The sequence below is a fragment of the Callithrix jacchus genome, chromosome 13 (assembly GCF_049354715.1).
Source record: "Callithrix jacchus isolate 240 chromosome 13, calJac240_pri, whole genome shotgun sequence".
NCBI lineage: Eukaryota > Metazoa > Chordata > Mammalia > Primates > Cebidae > Callithrix > Callithrix jacchus.
In genome coordinates, this window is record NC_133514.1 from 31,122,629 (window position 1) to 31,145,823 (window position 23,195).

Genomic DNA, 23,195 nt, shown 5'->3' on the forward strand with positions numbered 1-23,195 from the left:
GCTGCCACCATGTAAGACGTGCCTTTCCCCTCCCACCATGATTGTGAGGCCTCCACAGCTAAATCTCTTTTTCTTAAAAATCCCCAGTCTCAGGTATGTCTTTATCAGCAGCGTAAAAACACAGTAATTAGGATAGGCAGCTACTGCCCACAACCCTGAGCTGGGTCAAAACTTGGGAGTTACAAATCCACAGATCATTCTGTAAACCTCAGAGATATATAGCACCAATATGTGCCAAACACTACAAAAAAAGAAGTAGCTGGTGTGTTGCCTTCCAAAAGCTTATGATCAAGTTAGGAAAGGCAAGGGTGGCACACATTTAAACAATAAATAAATAAATAGCATCATTGCATATGACAGTGGAAATTATGTGACATGGGCTCTGAATCAGTGTTTCTTTAGCATGCATAAGAACACCTGAAAAATGGATTTAAAGCACATATTCCTGAGCCTCACTTCCAGATATTTTTATTTAGTACCTGTGGAGTAGGTTTGCAATTATTTTAAGAAAAATCCGGGCCAGGTGCGGTGGCTCAAGCCTGTAATCCCAGCACTTTGGGAGGCCGAGGCAGGTGGATCACAAGGTAAAGAGATCGAGACCATCCTGGCCAACATGGCGAAACCCCGTCTCTACTAAAAAATACAAAAAATTAGCTGGGCATGGTGGTGCATGCCTGTAATCCCAGCTACTCAGGAGGCTGAGGCAGGAGAATTGCCTGAACCCAATAGGCGGAGGTTGCGGTGAGCCAAGATCGTGCCATTGCACTCCAGCCTGGGTAACAAGAGCAAAACTCCATCTCAAAAAAAAAAGAAAAGAAAAATCCGGCAGGGCATGGTGGCTCACACCTGTAATCCCAGCACTTTGGGAAGCCAAGGAAGGCAGATCACTTGAGGTCAGGAGTTCAAGACCACCCTGGCCAACATGGTGAAACTCCATCTCTACTAAAAATACAAAAATTAGGCAGACACGGTGGTACGTGCCTGTAATCTCAGCTACTCAGGAAGCTAAGGCAGGAGAATCGCTTGAACCCAGGAGGTGGAGGTTGCAGTGAGCCAAGATTGTGCCACTGTGCCCCAGCCTGGGCAACAGACCTCTAGACTCCAGTTAAAAAAAAAAAGAAAAGAAAAATCCCAGGTGATTTTGATGATGTTAGGATGCCAGGAAAATAGCACAAAGATATAGCACAATAGGTATCGTAGATTACATGAGCTTCCATTGCAACAACCAAATCACAACTAAAACTACTTAAAACTATCTGTTTTCTATGCTGGTCAGTTCTGTTATGGCACCAGGCACCACACTTAGCAAAACCAATTGCTCTATGTTGCCCAAAGTATTTTTTCATAATTGGAAGACATCTGAAAAAGGAAGAAAAGATGAGTTGTCTTAGTGAGACTCACATGAGTTTTTCAGTTGCAACAATAGGTAATTAATTAGAGGGCACTTTGGGTGTCTTGTCATCTTGATCAACCTGCCTTAGCCTCCAGGGCTATCAAGCTCAGAGCCGAAAACACTTATTCCCCAGGCCAAACCTGCTGCCTCCACCTAGATACCAGCAAAGCTTGGTGACCTCTCCTAAACCACAGACAGCTACACATGAGCTCTTGCCATCCCACCTGCAGGGAAAGAGCCATGCAATTTAAAGTTGGAAGAGATTGTAGTCATCATTTTGGGCGGGGCGCGATGGCTCACGCCTGTAATCCCAGCACTTTGGGAGGCCGAGGCGGGTGGATCACGAGGTCAAGAGATCGAGACCATCCTGGTCAACATGGTGAAACCCCATCTCTACTAAAAATACAAAAAATTAGCTGGGCATGGTGGTGCGTGCCTGTAATCCCAGCCACTCAGGAGGCTGAGGCAGGAGAATTGCCTGAACCCAGGAGGCGGAGGTTGCGGTGAGCCGAGATCGCGCCATTGCACTCCAGCCTGGGTAACAAGAGTGAAACTCCGTCTCAAAAAAAAAGAAAAAGAAAAAGAAATAGAGACCTACAGACCCAAGGAAACAGGGCTAATGCCATCTCTCCTGGAAGTCAGATAGGAAGAGTCCTCACACCCTCTACAGGCAAAACACAGTCATTCCCATTTTCCCTCTTAGGAAGAGAATAACGGATGGGACAGTAGCATTTTTCCTTGCCACCTAGCCTTGTCTGTTTCCAAATTACTCGTCAATTCACTCAGCACCCTTGTCATGGCAATATTTTGAGCCCTGCAGGGGCCAAAAAAAACTTGTAGACAACCGGGAATGGGCTATGTGACTTCCAATGAGTGACAGTCACTTCCCAAAGGGACAGAAGATGTCAGGCAGGAAACGCACGTTCATGGAGTCACTGTCTCTCTGCACAAAGCACAGAGCTGAAGGGCAGAGGGAAGGCACCAGATCAAAGCAAGGAAGCAAGTCAGGTTTCGCGTTCAAGGTTTCCTTTCTGTAGGTTCCAGGGGAAGAGGAGCTCACCAAAAAAGAGAGAGAGAAAGGGAGACAGAGAAAAGGAAAGCCAATAGAGGGAAATGCCCCGTGTACACCTAGAAGGTCTGGCAGGGTAGAGTTTGCCTAAGCACCCCAAGATACATCTCAGCAGCCCAGGGACATGCACAGGAGGTCTGGGCTGTCAGGTGCAGGCAGATCAGGACTGCAAGGTGAGGCTGGCTTCCGGGTTGCAGTGCCAGAGGTGTAGGCAGGCCAAGAGCAGGAGGCTCTTTCAGCTGATGCCCGCCCCCACCCTGCAGCTGCTCTCCCTCTCCACTCTGCCCTGCTCCATTCCCACCCTTTCCTGGTTTGGGGTCAACTCCTAGCAACTGGCTCCAACAGATAACAACACCTGCCCACTCAGCAAACTGGAGTGCGGTCAAGAGACCACCACACACTGACACAGCACCTTTTGTCACAGCCAAGATGTTTGAGAGGGAGAGAGGGAGGACACAACTCAGTGGACTGGCTCCTGGCAACATGGCCTGGTCCAAAGCTCACATTTGCATTCGAGTTCTCGGGTCCCCACCCCCAGCCCCCATCCTTGGAGCACAGAGAAACAGGTGGTGAGCATCCTAACTGGCAGATGCAGCAGGCACTCATAGCAGAGGCAACGTCACTTTCCTTGTAGGTTTCTTGGCACCTTCTGGCCTTTCTGGAGCCAGTACCTCCCAGGAGCTTGCTTCCTGGTGCTTTATCCAGGCCTTTGGCATAACTATCCAGGATCTGTTGCTCGCCCCAGAAGCACTAGGGTCCTGCATTTTCTAAGTCACAGAAGCCTGTCTGGTCACAGAGCCACAAAGTAAAGAGAGAGACCCAGACAGGAGGACTCTTGTGGAGGAAAATCATCATCACCAAGTAACGGCAAAGGAGGACTCCGCGCATTCTGAAAAACAAATCTCCTTAACTAACCATTTTCTTGTTCCACCCGGGGCTGGCCAGCACTGCCCCATTTTCACACAGCTCTCTCCAGATTCAGACAGGTCTGCATGGTTAAAAAAGAGAAAAGAATTGTGCTGAACTAGCTCCTGAATGCTAAGGTTTGTGGGTTTGTTTCATTTTTTATATTCTAGAAGGAGGGTCTCGCTTTGTTACCCAGGCTGGAGTGCAGTGGTGCAATCATAGCTCACTGTAGCCAGAAATTTCTAACTTTAAGCATCTCTCCACCTCAGCCTCCTGCATAGATAGGGCCACAAGTGCACACTACTATATCCAGCTAATTTTTTATTTTTTTATTTTATTTTTTTGTAGAAATAGGGTATTGCTGTGTCAGCCAGGCTGGCATGCAGTGGCACAATCATACTTCACTACAGCCTCAACTTCCCAGGCTCAAGCAATCTTCCCACTTCAGCCTCCTGAGTAGCTGGAACCACAGGCATGCACCACCACAGCCAGCTAAATTATTTTATTTTTTGTAGAAACAAGTCTCACTGTGTTGCCGAGGCTGGTCTCAAACTCCTAGCCTCAAGCAATCCTCCCACCTCAGCCTCCCAAGTGCTGGGATTATAGGTGTGAGTCACCACACCTGGACAAATGTTAAGATTTATATTACTGGAAATTTCTGTGTATGAAGTCAAGCGTCTGACCTCTAGGCACCTACTTTCTAATAGGAAAAATAAGGCAGGCAACTATTGGTAATATATGTGTAACATGCCGTTCTGTGACACTGAGATACAAGAAATGCCTCCTTAATTTTTTTAGTAGGATTGAACCTAATAAGACCCCACTTACCAAAGGGGATGAAAAGGTTCATGTATGTCATTTGGGGGAGTTATTTCTCCTTCTCATAAGCATAAGAACCCGTGGGGTTTACATGATCCAAAAAACCCAAGGAGGAGGACCTGCTCATTGCCCCCAAGACGGTGTGCACTTCCTGCTCCTAGGCCAGGGGGGATGCTGCATGTGTTCAATGGCAGGCAGTTGTATTTCCTCCATACCAAGTTCAGCCACAAGGGAATGTCCCTTCATAACCAGGACTCACACAGCCCAGCAGTCATTGCCTTTGGATGTCTTTCCATCCCTGAGATGTTGAATTCAAGGGAAGTCAGCTCTGCACTGTTTATGAAACTCACATACCCCTCCTAGTTCTGGGGTCTATCACCACTGTCTCCCCAAACCTTGCAGCCCTCAGCTTAGATAACACCTCGTGGCACTCTAGGTCTCACAACCCCATTGTATTTTCTTCACGATACCGATCACTATCTGAAGCAATCTGATTTGTGGGCTACATGTCGGTTTACTGTGTTCCTCAGAAGAACATAAATTCTGAGAGCCGGATCCTTGCCAATCTATTTGCTGATATATATCCAATGCCTAGAAAAGTGCCTGGCACAAGCTGGGGACAAGTATCTGTTGACTGAGTAACTTAATATGCCAAGACTCCAGCCTCCTCCTTTTCTTATACTATCAAACATTCTTTGCCAACAAACTCCACGCCCAATGGACCTAGATCTTCAAAAGCAGCATATCTCAGGGATGGAAAATGGGAAAGCGTCCTTGGTTCTTCCTAGAAGAAAACTCAAGTTAATGTTTTAACTACCCATTATACACACATATACATACAGATATCTCTGTGATGTCAAGATTATTTTCCAGGAATAGAGTTGATAAGGAACTGAGCCAGACAAGATCTCAAAGGTGATCTGAATTCAATAATTTTCAGACCAATAGTTCAGACTTGGCTTAAGTTTGCTTCCACTTCGGTTTGCTATCCAACTAGCAAATGAGCAATAAAAATAATATACACAGGCCAGGCATAGTGACTCATGCCTATAATCCCAGGCAGGAGGATTGCATGAGGCTGGGAGTTCGAGACCACACTGGCCAACATGGCAAAACCCCATCTCTACTAAAATTACAAAAATAGACAGGCATTGTGGCTTACACCTGTAATCCCAACTACTCGGGAGGCTGAGGCAGTAGAATTGCCTGAACCCAGGAAACAGAGGTTGCAATGAGCCAAGTTTGCACCACTGCACTGCAGCCTGGGTGACAGAGACTCTGATTCAAGAAAAAAAAAAAAGAAAAGAAAGAAAGAATATAATATACACAGCAGGGCATGGCAGCTCAAGTCTGTAAGCCTGTAATCCCAGTACTTTGGGAGGCCAAGGCAGAAGGATCACTTGAGGCCAGGAGTTTAAGATCAGCCTGGGCAATACAGCAAGACCCCCCAGCTCTAAAAAAAGAATATAACAAAAAGAAAAATATTCATGAGTAGACTCATCCCTGTTGCCTTCCTAATTCTATACAGCCCCAAAATATTCAGTGGCTTCAGCAGGTCAAGTAGAGTAAGGAATGTACCAAGAGAGAAGAGCCCAGAATCTCAGTTCATTGACTTTCACAGGAATTTCCTATCCCATTTTTAACCGCACCAGTGGGCCAGCTTTGGGATGTGAGGCCTGGCCACAGTCCACAATGGGGGTTATGGTAGAGACTAGCTCTGTGTTGTCAAAATTGTGGTTGAAACCAGGAGAGTAATGTGCTATGGAAGACAGGAGGAACAAAATGCTTTCAAACACAGGAAGCGCTTTGTTTAAAAACTTGGAGAAAAGTAGAAGTTGAGTGTGCAGAGGGGAAGAATTCACAGAAGCAAGCCAGGCTCCAAAGGAAGCTGAGGGCATGGGTTTACACCGAGAGTCTGGGGCCACCTGGTGGAGAATGCTGAAAGCAATGAAGAATAATAAGAATCTGTGCAAATCTTCTAGAGCAATGAGATCCTAGTAGTGGGGACTGGAAGATTCTCTTTATTTTTACATATGATGAAATTGAGATTCAACAAATTGAAGTGACTTGCCAAAGCTGAACGAGTGAGATAATGTCATTATTAAATGGGTTACCCTCAGATACAGTTTCAATCCAGTATGAAATAAAAAGTGAAAAAGCTGATTTTGAAGCTCCTCAGTGATCAGGGAATTTGTATTCCACTCTGAAACTTTCAGCACTTGTCCCCCCCCCCCGCATTAGTCTGCTCTTACACTGCTAATAAAGACATACCTGAGACTGGGTAATTTATAAAGGACACAGATTTAATTGACTCACAGTTCCACATGGCTGGGAAGCCTCACAATTATGGCAGAGGGCAAATGAAGAGCAAAGTCACATCTTACATGGTGGCAGGCATGAGGGAACCCCCTTTTATAATACCTTCAGATCTCGTGAGACTTATTCACTACCACAAGAACAGTATTAGGGAAACTGCCTCTATGATTCAGTTATCTCCATCTGCCCACCCCCCTTGATATGTGGGGATTATTACAATTCAAGGTGAGATTTGGGTGGGGACACAGCCAAACCCTATCACTCCCTGAGCCCAAGCATCTGTAAAGCATCAATCATGATCTCTAAGTCAGTCTTAATTCTCTCTCTGGTCAATATCCAAGCACAGACCTTTGGATTCCCAGCTATAAGTCACAACCTGCTGCCTAGCCCGAAGGTCTCCCAACAGGGAGGGAAGCATCGATAACCACTCACCTCCTAGAGTTAAGATTGCATTCTTGACACCACACCTTTATCATTGGTGGCAATAATGGGATTTCAAATAAACTTCTCTTTGGTCAAAGATTAGATGAAACTGTCCTGCCTCAACTGCATATGAACTACAAATATTTAACTTGCTCTGATGGGCCTAAAACTTGCAGAATGGATTTGCCATAGATATGCTTTTGTACAAAAAGCCTAAGGCATGTGAGCTTAGGCTTGTTCTATGGGTTATTACACAAACGGAAGTAAACACCATTACTTATTTCAGTAGAAATATTCTCCCTGAGGCCCAATCCCAAAGATAGATACAAATGACCAAAAGAAAGACAGATGAAAATAAATAAAATGACCCCATATTCTCAGCTGCAACCCATGAAAGCCACTGAGACTTAACAGAGTAGGAACTTGATCAAGGATATTAGACAACTCATGCAATTGCTGAGAGAGCGAGAAAGCCAGTTGCTGGAACTACATGGGCAGGAATAACACCCAGCTACATTGTGGGGGTTTGTAAGGAACCATCTTAGCCCCCACTGCTCAGTCTCTATGGCCTTAGAGACAGAACATTAAAAAGCTTTTAGGTGGGTGAAATGGCTCACGCTTGTAGTCCCAGCATTTTGGGAACCTACGGCAGGAAGATTGCTTGAGGCCGGGAGTTCAAGACCAGCCTAGGCAACATAGTGAGACACCCTCTCTCAAAAAAATAAAAAGAGCTTTCCCATGGACCAGCCATCTGTCCCCGTGATAGCTAGATCAATTCTAGCATGTAGCAAAAACTACCATGCAGTCACCAAAACCCATGACTTGATCACATTTCCTAGACTTCCTGTTAAATGCAGTGTCTGAGTTCCAGCCAATACAATATAGGTAGAGGAAAAGTGAATCACTTCCAGGAAGAGCCATTAATAGCCTCCTCCAAGTCATCTTTTCGTGCTTCTTCCCCTGCCTGAATGGAGAGAACTCTGCAAACCTAGAGAAGGGCAGAACCACAAGATGAAAAAAGCCGTGAGCCCCTGAGTGACCACATGGAAGGCTGCATTACAAGGAACTCTCACATCAGACTCTGAAAAGTGACAAGTAAATGTGCATTGTGCTTCAGGACAGGGAAGGTAAGATTGATCTGTGGCAGCAACTGCTGTGACTCACCCCAAAGACAACCACTCACAAGTCTTTCTTAGGCCCATGTGAGTGAAAGGATCTAGACTGTATGCTAAATCTAGCCACAAGGGAGCCAGGGGATGCAAATTTGCTGCCATCCTTCTTGTGAAAGTGGGATTCAGAGTGTGGATAGTTACCAAGAGGTAGAGAAAATACTTGGAGCAGCAATAAATGAAGCATGATCCCTACAGAAAGGAACAAACAGTTCACAGAAAATGTAACCCAAATAGCCAGAAAACATATGAAAGGATTACCAACATCACTTGTAATCACGGAGATGCAAAATTTTACCAAAAAAATAGGTGATTTTATGCCATTAGATTGCAAAACAGTTTTAGGCTAATACACTTGGCAATGATGTGGAGAAATGAGGCCTCTCATATTATGTTGGTCAGAGTGTTTAATTATCACACCCATCATGGAGAGCAAACTTGGACATTAAATAATAATGTCAAAGATGTACCTTGAAATCCAGTCTGGCAAGTCTGTTTCTAGGCATTTTTCTTAGCAATGGAGTGTCTCACAGCAACAGACAAATGCCCTCAAACGACACATATTGTTTTCACTCATGACCCATTGACAAGAACTACTCAAAAGGCCCTGCCTTACCATAAGGTCACAGGAAAGAATAATCCTCCCACATGTTCAGAAGGGAGATGAAAACTAGATATGACTTAGTATAATACTAGAAATCTCTACCACACTTCTCTAAAGAACTTCAATGTTCAACGTTGAAACCTTTCTTGCGAAAACAGCAAAGAAGTCTCACTATAAGACCTTCTTGCAGTCACCAGATTGCAAAAGTTTTTTATCAAGGCAGAATCCACAGGTGATGAAAAGGAAATGTTTGTAAATTTTAAAAAGTTAGAAGTAAAATCCAGGCTGAGGCAGTAAAATTGCTTGAGCCCAAGAGTTCAAGATCAGCCTGGACAACATAGAGAAACTCTTGTCTCTACAAAAAATGCAAAAATTAGCTGGGCATGTTAGCACATGCCTGTAGTCCCAGCTACTTGGGAAACTGAGGCAGAAGAAGCATGTGAGCCCAGGAGGTCGAAGCTGCAGAGAGCCATGATCATGCCACTACACTCCAGACTAGGCAACATAGTGAGACTCTGTGTCAAAAAAAAAAAAAAACAAATTCCAATGATGAGGTCAGAATGATTCATCCCTTCCCAACTTAATAGACTCAGACAGTCTATGACAACATCTGGCTATCTGTTGTATCTGACAGCTCCAGTGTCTAGATATGAAGCCACCTCTCAAGAACACTTGGTCAACAGTAACAGCACCTTGTTTACTTACTATCGTCCGTCCCAGAAAGCTATCTTGATATCCAGACACTGGAAAGAGGCCAATGGATAAGTGGTGATTAGGCCTATTACTGGAATAGTTACAATCATCTAGATATTCCAAATTCAGACAAGTCTGCATTGCTGAACCACACAATCTTCTGGACAATTTGAGCAAATAAACAAGGAATCTGCCTTTCACCTCTATTACAATTCACCTCTATTACATTCAAATGAAAGTGATATTTTCATGGTAGATTCTCACATCAGCACCTATCTTAATACCTGGCACACAGACATTAGACAAATGTTTGTTAAATAAATGGATCAATACATCAATCAATCTGGGTAATTATAGGCATACCATTGCTATCTGGTCTGCAAACTAAATTGCAGGATAAACACACAGCCAGTAAAATCACTACCAGAGCTAGATAGTTGTATATGTACCAGGAATTTTTGTCCAGATGCCAAGGGGAGGTGGAGGAGGAGGCTGGGAACTCTACCAGCTGGCATGGCTCTATAGATCCCACTGCCAAAGAAAGTACAGAGGCAGAAAAGGATCTTTGAGCCAACTCAGTGAATTCACAGGCTGGGAGACACCATCTCATCTCTCCTCATAAATGACAGAGACATAGAATTACTCTATGTCTTAGCTGTGCCATTTTTTAAGTATACAAATTTTTTAATTGACAAATAATAGTTGTACATATTCATGGGGTACACAGTGATGTTTTGATGCACAGAATGTATAGTGATCAGATAAGAGTAATTAGCATATCCATCATCTCAAACATTTATCATTTCTTTGCATTGGGAACATTGAATAGCTTCCTTCTACTTTACCATCTCTAACAAGCAGAGTAGGACTAGAAGAGAATAAAGCCATGCAGCAAGACATTATTTTGCTGGCGAATACTAGGATTCTACCAGTTTTCTTGCTTTGTTTGGGACTGAGATAAAGACCCATGCAGAAGCAAGATCACAAACTTTCCCATATGAAACAAATAGACACCCTTAGGTTTATGTCAAAACCCATCTTGATCTTTGAAGGAAGCAATTCTTGAAAAACTAATTTTTTTTTCTAAAGACTGTGGAAGGCTTATGGCACAGGAAACTACCTGGGTATTAACTGGTGACTTCCCTAAGAGAATACAGTCAAGAAAATAGACGCAGGCCAGATGCGGTGGCTCACGCCTGTAATCCCAGCACTTTGGGAGGCTGAGGCAGGTGGATCACCTAAAGTCAGGAGTCTGAGACCAGCCTGACCAACATAGTGAAACCTTGTCTCTATTAAAAGTACAAAATTAGCTGGGCGTAGTGGTACATGCCTGTAATCCCAGCTACTCCGGAGGTTGAGGCAGGAGAATTGCTTAGAACCCAGGAGAGGGAGGTTGCAGTGAGCTGAGATTGTGCCACTGCACTCCAGGCCTAGGCAACAGAGCAAGACTCTGTCTCAAAAGAAAAAATGAAAAGAAAATAGATGCAGAGGATGGGCTCAGTGGCTCATGACTGTAGTTCTAGCCAAGAGGTACTTTAGTTCCAGCCAAGAATAATTTATGGGAGGACCAAGGTGAGGAGAGGCATGATGATGGCTGCTCCTTCCTCCTGCTCCCACTGGAACAGGTGACGCAGAGGCTGGGCACAGTGGCTCATACCTGTAGTTCCAGCCAAGAGATCTGTAGTTCCAGTCAAGAATAATTTATGGGAGGACCAAGGTGAGGAGAAGCATGATGATGGCTCCTCCTGCCTCCTGCTCCCACTGGAACAGGTAACTGTCTATCCAATAAGGCAGATGTGAAGGGTCCAGGAGCAGAGGAGAGGGGAGTATTTCCTCCAGAGAAAACCAGGAAATCGAGAATAATACATTCATGGAAAGCATTATAGAATCACAGAATGTTAGAATTAGGAAGGGTTTTAATTTCACACCTTCATATCACAAATGAGAGAAATGAGACCCAAGGAAGCTATATAACTTGCCACAGTCACTGATTGAATGCTGATGTGGTTTCGCTGTGTCCCCACCCAAATCTCATCTTGAATTGTAGCTCTCATAATTTCCACGTGTTGTGGGAGGAAGCTGGTAGGAAATTTTCTTAAATTTCCTCTAGTAACCCTTCTCTCATTCTCCATTAGGATTTCATACCTCTCCACTCCACTAAAACTCTGACTCCTGTTCCATGTAGCCTCAATTGATCATTCCTCACACTTCATGAAGAATACAGAACCCATCAAGTCTCAAATCACCCCTTGTATTTTAACCACCAATTCTCCATTGCATCTACAGTCTTCTTTTTCCTTCTATTACATTGAAATGCCTTTCCCATAATGAAAGTAATATTTCCCCATATCTGCTCTAGATTGAATCTTTTTTTTACTCAGAGCCTTGCTGTACACCAAGGTGTGAATATGGTGATCTGGGGGTTTCTTTTAACTTTTACATAAGTAATTATGGAGCCAGGCACAGTGGCTCATGCCTGTAATCTCAGCACTTTGGGAGGCCAAGGTGGGAGGACCATTTGAGTACAGGAGTTTGAGACCAGCCTGGGGAACAAAAAGAGACCCCCATCTCTAAAATTAAATAAATACAATATAATATAATAAATAAAAGAAGCTATCATGGATTGCTTACATAGTGTTTAAGGAAGAAGTTATGAGAGTGGTGTAATCCGTTGTCATCAGAAAGTTCTGGACTCCTTTAGAGGCTCTAACACTACATCGTCATTTCAAGTTAACATTCAGCTATCATTTGGTTTTGGGGTAGGAATAGAAATTAAATTCTGCCCACCAGAGAAACTGAGTGAACCAGTCTCATAATGATCATATGAAGTGCTACAGAATGTAGTAACTATGTCTTGTAAAATAACAAGCCATATATCTCAAATCTCTCCCATAGCCGGCTTAATTGTTGCTAATTTTCTTATTTGCCTAAATCACAAAAGTGAAATCAGAGAGATTACCTAATGACTGATCTGTTAAAAGAAGAGTGAATTCAAAAGGCATCAGCAGCATTGGGGAGCCTCGGGTGTGGGAGGGCTCACCTCCGCAGGGCCACTTTTTCTTGTCAGTGAATCACACAGTCAACTTACAGGAGAAAGTGACAGGAATTCGGCTAAATTCCAGCTCCAGGCCTCAGAAGATTATTCATCAACCCTGCAGCAACAGCTCTCTGTCTGGCAGGGGATGTTTCCTCTAATTATGTATTGCTCCCTGCAGGCCACCCGGCAGGACCTTTATTTTCTTCACAGTTATTAATCAGCTATCCAGTGTTAACAAGAAGATCAGATCCAGAAGTATGCAAATCTACCCTCAATTCTTTCTCCTAATCACTCAGCAGTCCACCTTAGGAGCTGGCTAATGAGCTGACCATCTTACAGCCTCCTGCTAACTACCAAGTCTCCTATTCTTAATGATCACTTCCAAAATGGGATATTTGTTTCAAATACTTAGACCTATTCAATACCCTGAAATATGTAACTTCAGCAACTTTCTGACAAAACTTTATCTAAATTAGGCAATGCTAAAACGGAGTAAATTATAATAAAATTGAAGAAATGTCCAGCCAATGGGGAATTCACATTCAACACTTGGGGACCTTCCTATCCCCAGAGACTGAGTCCCAATCTTTGTTCCTTTTTTTTTTTTTTTTTTTCTTGGCAGAGTTGCACTCTGTCACCCAGGCTGGAGTGCACTAGGGCGATCTCGGCTCACTGCGACCTCGCTCATACGGCTCCAATGACTGGAGGAACACCAGGGTCCTCTGTGTCGCACAGGTTTATGTAAAACAACATAGACACACGTGGAGTGGTTTTAAGGAATAAAAAGTTTAATAGGCAAGAAAGAAGGAAGGAAAAAACAGCTCCCCTGTACAAAGACAGAAGGAGCGCGGATTCAAACAAAGAGGAAACCCCATGTGTGCAGTGGAAAAGTGGCTGCTCCTATGAGGAGGCTGGAGGAGGTGGTGTTGGATTTCCATAGGGCCCAGAGGATTGGTTTAACCAGGTCTGTCATTTACATAACCCGAGAAAAACCTGGCCCTCCCACCTTAGCCCTGCAACATGCAAATGCAGGTCGCTGTGGTGTTCTGAACACGTGGTGTTTTCTGGAGGTGGCCATGACACTTGGTGACACACACCTAGTGACAAGGAAAAGACGGTGGGAATCTCCATATTGAGTGAACCCAGTTTCTAATGGCCGGCATATGCATGTTAAAGCATGGCAGCTGGACCCTTCAAGCCACCTTTTTTGTTAGAAAAGAGATGGTTGGGGCATTGTTTCTTATTACAGGAAAATTTCCACCAAGAACCTTTACTCTATCCGCCTAAAAATTATTTCTTAAAAACTCCTGTACCATCACCTCCCAGATTCATGCAGTTCTCCTGCCTCAGCCTCCCGAGTAGCTGGAATTACAGGCACCTACCACCATGCCTGGCTAATTTTTGTATTTTTAGTAAAGACGGGGTTTACAACCATGTTGGCCAGGCTGGTCTAGAGCTCCTGACCTTAAGTGATCTGCCTGCCTCAGCCTCCTAAAGTGCTGGGATTATAGGCATGAGCCACCACACTCGGCCCCAGTCTGTGTTTCTGTTATCAGAGTCTCAACCTTTGAATGTGTCTTCCTCTAGCAACTTCAAAATAGGATCCCTATTCTGAAGTATTACATTGAGCCTTATGAAACTGCCAATCTAATGACTTTTGATCAACACACATAGTGATTTTGTGGTTCAACTTAATATACTGGCCCTCAGAGGTTTTGGAAGAGAATTGAGTTTTTTAGAGCATACAAATAAAGAATTCTAATAATAATCATTGTAATTACTAAGGTTATTGAATCATTCATTTAATTCTCACATTTAACACTCTCATTTCACAGATGTGAAACTGAGCATAAAGAAGTTGAGTAAGGCCAGACACAGTGGCTCATGTCTGTAATCCCAGAACTTTGGGAGGCCAAGGTGAGAGGATCACTTGAGGCCAGGAGTTTAAGACCAGCCTGGGCAACATAGTGAGACCTCGTCTCTATAAAAACTTTTTAAAAATTTTTTTTAATTTTTAAAAAATTAGTGGCCGGGTGCGGTGGCTCATGTCTGTAATCCCAGCACTTTGGGAGGCCGAGGCGGGTGGATCGTGAGGTCAAGAGATCAAGACCACCCTGGTCAACATGGTGAAACCTCGTCTCTACTAAAAATACAAAAAATTAGCTGGGCATGGTGGTGCATGCCCGTAATCCCAGCTACTCAGGAGGCTGAGGCAGGAGAATTGCCTGAACCCAGGAGGCGGAGGTTGTGGCAAGCCGAGATTGCGCCATTGCACTCCAGCCTGGGTAACAAGAGAAAAACCCATCTCAAAAAAAAAAAAAATTAGTGCACATCTGTCATACCATCTACTTAGGAGGCTGAGATAGGGAATCACTTGAGCCTGGGAGGGTGAGGCTACAATGAGCCAAGAATCCACTACTGCACTCCAGTCTCAAGTAACAGACCAAGGCCATGTCTCAAAAAAAAGTTGAGTACATTGCTCAAGGTCACAGACCGGCAAAGGCCAGATCCAACACAGGCTTGTCTGATACACAGGCGTTAACCACTGTGCTGTATTTTCTGAAATGTTCCTGCTGACAATAAAGAGACTCCCTCTGATGCCATATACTTTTCTAGTCGTTCAGACTTTTACTTTTTCCATTGAGATCCATAAGGGATAAAGTTACACATGGGCGATAAGGGTATGCAACACAGGTATTGTGTGGGTGCATACGTGTGCACATGCAGCATGCTCCTGTGCAAGTGTGTGCCATATATGGAAATTAGGCTGTGATCATGTGGTACGAAAAACAACCTTTCATAGTTTAGAATACTGAAGATTTCTAATTTTATGAACAGGACAGACTCAATGTTTTGAAAACTCTCCCACCATTAACACAGAGTAATGCCACATGTAACATCCATTTGAATGCATAGCAGCCTGGTAGGGTGGGCTCATGTCTGTAATCACAGCATTTTGGGAGGCCGTGAATTACCTGAAGTCAGGAGTTTGAGACCAGTCTGCCCAACATGGCGATACTGCATCTCTACTAAAAATACAAAAATTAGCCAGGTGTGGTGGTGCATGCTGTAATAACAGCTAATCTGGAGGTTAAGGCAAGAGAATTGCTTGAACCTGGGAAGCAGAAGTTGCAGTGAGCCAAGATCACACCACTGCACTCCAGTCTGGGTGAGAGAGTGAGACTCTGTCTTAAAAAAGAAATGTAGGCCGGGCGCGGTGGCTCACGCCTGTAATCCCAGCACTTTGGGAGGCCGAGGCGGGTGGATCACGAGGTCAAGAGATCGAGACCATCCTGGTCAACATGGTGAAACCCCGTCTCTACTAAAAATACAAAAAATTAGCTGGGCATGGTGGCGCGTGCCTGTAATCCCAGCTACTCAGGAGGTGAGGCAGGAGAATTGCCTGAACCCAGGAGGCGGAGGTTGCAGTGAGCCGAGATAGCACCATTGCATTCCAGCCTGGGTAACAAGAGTGAAACTCCATCTCAAAACAAAAAAAAAATGTAAACCATTTGAATGCATAGTTAAGCTTACAAGAAAGTAAGAGAACTCCCCAGAGCTCAGTAATGAAGATCTGGTTTCTGAAAACCAGAGCATTATGTGAGTGAGCTGATGTGGCAATCAACCTGGAATGGTCGGGTTTATCTCCACCTGAAGAATCTTAGGAATTTGGTTTTAACATGCACACGGTGATAAAGCAAAAGACCTTGAGACTGCCAAGTAGGAAGCTGAAGTAAGAGCCACCCTTCCTCCCTTCCCTGACTCTACATACAGCACAGGAAAAGAGTGGATTAGAAAAATATCTCTCTACCAGCATAATAAGATGAAGTGGAAGTTTGTCTCTTCTGACCTACCTAGAGTCTGAATAGACAAACAAAAAAATGAGTTTCCTGATCGGCAAGTCAATTATGGGTCAATGCCATGTGAGGGCCCAGAAACCCCCAAGCCAAAAAAAAGTAACACATAAATAGATCCTAGGATGGTTACATCACTGGAGCACTTGGTAGAAGAAAACCACAAAGGAGGTACACACTCACCACTATACCTACATATAGAGCCCTGCTGAAGATGAACTCATAACATACAATCACACAACTCAGTACTTAATAATCCTTCATGAGCAAGAGCCTGCAGAAGTAACAAGCATGTAACAAAGTTCATTAGACTCTCAGAGCTTCAGGTTGCTGAATAAGCGAGTTAAGATGATAAAACAAAGACATAAAGGAAAAAAATTAACATAGAAGACAGTATAGAAAAAAAACTTCTGAAATGAAAAATGGAATCACTGAAACAGAAAACCCATTAGTCAAATTTGGCAGTGGCTTAGACCAGCTGAAGAGGGAAGAGTAGACTATGACAGAGCTCAGGAAATTGCCCAGAATGCAAAAGATGTAAAACATGGAAAAGGTTCAAGAGAGTTTAAGAAACACAGAAGAGAGAATGAGAAGATAAATATACATCTAATTGGAATTCCAGCAGAAACAAAGAGATGTGAGAGACGTTTTATATATATATGTATACACACACACACAGATATATATATATATGTATATGGAAAGCTTCAAAAATTTGCATGCCATCCTTGCACAGGCACCATGCTAATCTCTGTATCATTCCAATGTTTTAGTATATGTGCTGCCAAACTGACCACAACAACAGAAATTTATTTCCCAGAGTTCTAGAGGTTGGGAAGTCCAAGATCATAGTGCCAGCCAACTTGATTCGTGGCAAGGGTGCACTTTCTGGTTTGCAGACAGCTGTAAAGCTCTGGTGTCTCTTCCTCTTCTTATAAGGACATGAGCCCTGTTGGATTGGGGCCCCATTCTTAGTATAGTCACACTGAAGTATAGTCACACTGAAGGATAGAGCTTTAACATATGAATTTGAGGGGAGACATAATTCAGTCCATGCCAGACCCCCTATTCTGGAGGCAGAGAATGTTCTTAGTTTAGGGCCTAGTTTTATATCCTGGGAATGGTTTCTTAATGCATTATTCTCCACAGTTCTGGGCTTCTTCTGGCTCTGTTCTCCAAGAGTTCCTATCTACATAACTACTTTGTAGAGTGCAATGTCTAGTAAGGTGAAAGGTGCCTATAACCTGTGATCCACTAATTTCACTTCTAGGAAGTAGACCCACAAGTTACTAACTTTGTGAACTTGAGCAAATAACGTCCCTCTGTGCCTCAGTTTCCCCATCTGTAAAATGGAGAAATAATATTGAGCTCCTCATAGCACTATTATGAGAATGAAATCAATCAATACTTGCCAAGTGTACTGGCACTGAATATGCACTATTTTTGAAATAATCTCAATATAGATCTATTTGTTTTTTAAAATACTGTTCAACAATAGGAAATAAATGCAATAATTGGGTTAAAGCCATAGAAAGATATTATGAAGCAGTTGAAAAAAATGACCCAGAGGAATGAACATAACTTTACAAACTTATGTAAAGTTTGAATACATTCAAACTATTCTTTACATAATCGTGCATTTGTCTGTAATTAATTTTTTTTAATATTCATGGGAATGATGAACTCCAAAATTCTAATAGTGGTTACCTCTGGGAAAAGAAAGAGACTAATGAGATTGGGGAGTGATACACAGTGTCTGTAACTATACCTAGTGACTTAGATTCTTCAAAAATAGGGATCTGATATGGCTGGGCACAGTAATTCACACTTGTAATTCCAGCACTTTAGGAGGCCAAGGTGGGTAGGTCACTTGAGGTCAGGAGTTTAAGATCAGCCTGACCAACATAGAGAAACCCGTCTCTACTAAAAACACAAAAATTAGTTGGGCATGGTGATTAGGTGCCTGTAATTTCAGCTACTTGGGAGTCTGAGGCAGGAGAATCACTTGAACCTTAGAGGTGGGAGTCTGAGGCAGGAGAATCGCTTGAACCTGGGAGGCAGAGGTCACAGTGAGCCAAGATGGTGCCACTGCACTCTAATCTGGGTGACAAGAGAGAGACTCGATCTCAAAAAATAAAACAAAAATAGGGATCTGATACAGCTGGGCATGGTGGCTCACACCTGTAATCCCAGTACTTTGGGAGGCCAAGGTGGGTGGATCACTTGAGGTCAGGAGTTTGAGACCAGCCTGAACAACATGGTGAAACTCCATCTCTACTAAAAATACAAAAATTAGCCGGGAGTGTTGGCTCACCTGTAATCCCAGCTACTCAGAAGGCTGAGACATGAGAATTGCTTGAGCCTGGGAGGCAGAGATTGCAGTGAGTTGAGATCACACCAGTACACTCCAGCCTGGGCAACAGAGCAAAACTTTGCTTCAAAAAAATTAATAATAAGTAGGGATCTGAAATGGCTATAAGATAGGAAGCTATTTGTTATACTACTCTCCATGCTCTTCTCATATTTGATATATTTTGCAATAAATTTTTTAATTTAATAATTATTCACAAGAAAATATGTTATTGAGCACTGAGGTTGAATTTCCTGTTTTGGTCTCTGCAGATGCCTGACACACAGAAGTGAGCACTTGGAGTGCAGACGTCCCACCCTTGTCCCACCCTTCCCAAAATTTCCATCACAACTGATGTCACTAGGTCAAGAAAACATCCCAGCAATGGGGGTGGGTAGGAAATTGAATAAGACTGTACTTAAGGGAGGTGGATATGTATAAAGTAGGACAAGGATTCTCAACCCTGTTTCCTCTACAGCATATCTGAGAAACGAAAGTCACATCTGCAACTTACTCACAAGAATAAGCAGGTACGTTTTTAAAGAGCTAAGATTAGCTGTGGGTTATGCACAGCACCATCATCTGCCTGTCTACCAGCTGTAAATTCACCTCTTTCTTTTCCTCCTATCAGGAGACAGCAAAACCCCTGACCTAAGGTTTGAAAACAGTAAGTCATTGATGTTGGACATCTGACCTCCTGACCAAACTGGACCAGAGAACCAGGCTTGCCTAGCCTAGGGCATGGTTTGTGGATACTGGTGATACCATCTGTCTCGATATCCTCTGCTGTTTCCTTACTATTTCTTCTCATTCCCTCCCACAAGTGCAGTTTTGAGAGTAAATCATGAACCCAGAGAAGGAAAGCATATAGGGCAAATTAGGACCCATGAAAATAGACTGAGGGATTGAAAGAGGATACCACATTCACTGCTGGAGCCAGTCACTGACAGTGGTGGTTAGTGGGGAAGAGAGGAGCATGGCCAGGATCTTACTATTCCATCTTCCCTCTCCCTTCTCTCTCTCTCTCTCTCTCTTCTTTTTTGTTTATTTTTTATTTTTTTTTATTATTTATTTATTTATTTATTTATTTATTTATTTATTTATTTGAGATGGAGTATTGCTCTGTTGCCCAGGCTGGAGTGCAGTGGCGCCATCTCGGCTCGCTGCAACCTCTGCCTCTGTGGTTCAAGCAATTCTTCTGTCTCAGCCTCCCGAGTAGCTGGGACTACAGGTGCCACCACCACGCCTGGCTAATTTTTGTATTTTTAGTAGAGAAGGGGTTTCCCCATGTTGGCCAGGCTGGTCTTGAACTGCTGACCTCAGGTGATCCACTTGCCTCAGCCTCCCACATTGCTGAGATTACAGGCATGAGCCACCCATCCAGCCTCTTCTCCTTTTCTCCATCTCCTGTGCTATGCTATCAATCCCAGCCGTCTAAATTGCCTGACAGCCTGATCTACAATAGTATGAGAGGAGAAGAAGAAAAAGTGTGACCCAAGGCAGGAAGAAGTAAGAAGGAAACATGAATGGAATGTAGTAGAGACAAAAAAGAAGGTCCCCTGGCTGTGGACCTTGCCCCTGAGACCACAAATATATGTAAGGGACATAGTAACCTGGAGAAATGGAGAAAGGGGACCAAAGCTAGTTTAGGATACGAAATTTACATAATTTTGTTCAAAACACTAACAAAAACTACTTACACAAATGAAGATTGAAATTTATACTTTTCATGATACTCATACAGTCTTTTAAGTTAAGGCAAAAGAGATGCTCTACTTTTAAATAGCTTCTTCTCTTGGGATTCAAAATTTTAGTCGATGGACATTTCTGATGCAACCTGCGCTTGCTGAAGAAAAGTAGTTACTAGAGGAAGGTGTTAATTAATTTGAAGAAATCTGGCCATTTAATAACTTAGCACTTATTCCAATGGACCCTGGTCTTAATTTGAAAACACACACACACCCCACATTCTTTCTTCCTAAGAAAAAGAGGTTTCCAGCAGGGTAGGTAGCTCATGCCTGTAATGCCATCACTTCGGGAGGCCAAGGCAGGCAGATCACAAGGTCAGGAGTTCAAGACCAGCCTAAGCAACATGGCAAAACTCCGTCTCTACTAAAATTACAAAAATTATCCAGGTGTGGTGGCAGGCTAGCTTATAATCCCAGCTACTCGGGATGCTAAGGCAGGAGAATTTCTTGAACCCAGGAGGCCAAGGTTGCAGTGAACCAAAATTGCACCCCTGCACTCCAGTCTGGGTGACAGAGTAAGACTCTGTCTCAAAAAACAAAAAAAAGAAAAAGAAAAAGAGGTTTCCATAACTTCTTCGAAACTGAAATAACCATGAAACTTCTTCATCCTTTGACTCTTTTTTTTTTTTTTTTTTTTGAGGCAGAGTTTTTCTCTGTCACCCAGACTGGAGTGCAGTGATGCAATCTCAGTGCAACCTCTGCCTCCCAGGTTCAGGTGATTCTCCTGCCTCAGACTCCCAAGCAGCTGGCATTACAGGTGTGTGCCACCAAGTCCGGGTAATTTTTGTATTTTTAGTAGAGACGGGGTTTCATCATTTTGGTCAGGCTGGTCTCAAACTCCTGACCTAATGTGATCCTCCTTCCTTGGCCTCCCAAAGTGCTGAGATTACAGACGTGAGCCACCATGCCTGGCCTATTCTTCTTTCTTATGACCAGGCTTATAGGGTGAGATAAGAAAGGGAAGCAAAGAGATAAACAATTTCTTTATCACCTTTTACTTGATGATTTCTGGAAGTGGATTTTGGAATGGCGATGTCCCAGAATCACAGACACTTAATGATGGAAGCCATCTGAGAAGCATCCTTACTGCTGTTCACCAATACATTCTCTAACACACGGGCATTTTCCCTACAGAAAATGACAATAGATCCTTTCATTTCCACGAAGACCAATAACTGACTAATAATTGTGAGTTACTTTAAAATATTAAGTTGGGCAATACTGAACTAATAATAATAAGAATGTACTTGCACTGAGGAATCTGATTCCACTTTTTGATGCTTGACTGCTGACAGCTTTTATGCCTCCATCTGCCTCTGTAGGGACCATAACAGCATATATTTAAAATAATTGGCCAGGCACAGTGGTTCACGTCTGTAATCTCAGCACTTTAGGAGGCGGAGGTGAGAGGATCACTAGAGGCCAGGAGTTTGAGACCAACTTGGGCTGGTCTATTTTTCCTTTAATAAGGAAAAAATAGAACAGAATAAGGGAAATCCAAATTTTTCTCCACCAAAAATTAAAAAAAAATATATTAGTCAGGTATGGTAGCACACCCTGTAGTCTCAGCTACTCCAGAGGCTGAGGTGGGAGGATCACTTGAGCCCAAAAGTTCAGGCTGCAGCAAGCTATGATCACACCACTGCACTTCAGCCTAGGTGACAGAGCAAGACCTTTCTGGAAAAAAAAATTAATTAATTAATTAAGAAAAGAAAATAATTGACTTACCATTATGTTTACCATAATGTTTATGAATCCAACAGTAAAAACAATACAGCAAACAATATTCTCAATCTGCTTGTTGTCATGATGCTTTATGAGGTCCCAGGTTCAAAAGACTTCATTCTTCCAGTAAGACATCCTACTTGCAAAGACTTTCCTAAATATCATGGTTTTCGGTTTGTTTGTTTTAATTGAGATAGAGTCTCACTCTGTTGCCCAGGCTGGAGTGCAGTGGTACAATCTCGGCACATTGCAACCTCCACCTTCCAGGTTCAAGTGATTCTCCTGCCTCAGCCTCCAGAGTAGCTGGGATTACAGGCATGCACCACCACATCTGGCTAATTTTTGTATTTCCAATAGCAGTGGGGTTTCACCGTGTTGGCCAGGCTGGTCTCGAACGCCTGACCTCAAGTGATTTGCCAACCTCAACCTCCAAAAGTGTTGGGATTACAGGTGTGAGCCACCATCCCCTGCCTGAATACCACGGTTTTGAATAAGCACAGTGTCAATTTCTCTAATTCATGTCATCATTCTACCCATATAGGGTGGGTTATTGTATAAGGTGAAAAAAATTGATGTATGATCAATTGGTTACTCATTCACTCATTATGTATTGAATACCTAAGATGAGATAGGCATTGTTCTGAACAATGTGGATATAATATAGAACAACATAGACAAAAATCCCTGCCCTTGTGGAAATTATATTCTAGAAAGAGGGGGTGGAAAATTAATAACAAAGTAAATTATATAGTAAGTTAGAAGATAAGGGTTATTATAGGAGAAAATAGAACAGAATAAGGGAAATCCAAAGTCCTAGGGCAGAAATGGGGAAGTGGAAATTATCATTAGAGTGGTTTGGTTTCCTTACTGCTGTTCACCAATGCATACAGTTTTCACAATCTCCGGGCTTATACTAGGATTGTTCTTCCCTATCATATTAAAGTTAAGTACAACCATAGGACTTGCTGTGGCCAATGGAATGTGAGCAGAAATGATGTGTGTGATTTCTGGACAGAAGCTTTAAGAAGAGCCTGTGATTCTCCACATGCATCTCCCACTGCTGCATGCCATAGGAAGCTTCACTTGGCC

At 43.2% G+C, this 23,195-nt stretch overlaps 1 long non-coding RNA gene and 1 other non-coding gene across 7 annotated transcripts in view; both read right to left on the bottom strand.

The window, feature by feature from the left end:
- The window catches only part of LOC118146779 (uncharacterized), a 358,558-nt gene that overhangs the window by 294,394 nt on the left and 40,969 nt on the right, over positions 1 to 23,195 (bottom strand). The window lies entirely within an intron of this gene.
- LOC118147033 (U6 spliceosomal RNA) lies at positions 16,975 to 17,080 on the bottom strand. The gene has a single exon (XR_004733213.1). It is a non-coding gene; the product is annotated as a U6 spliceosomal RNA (small nuclear RNA).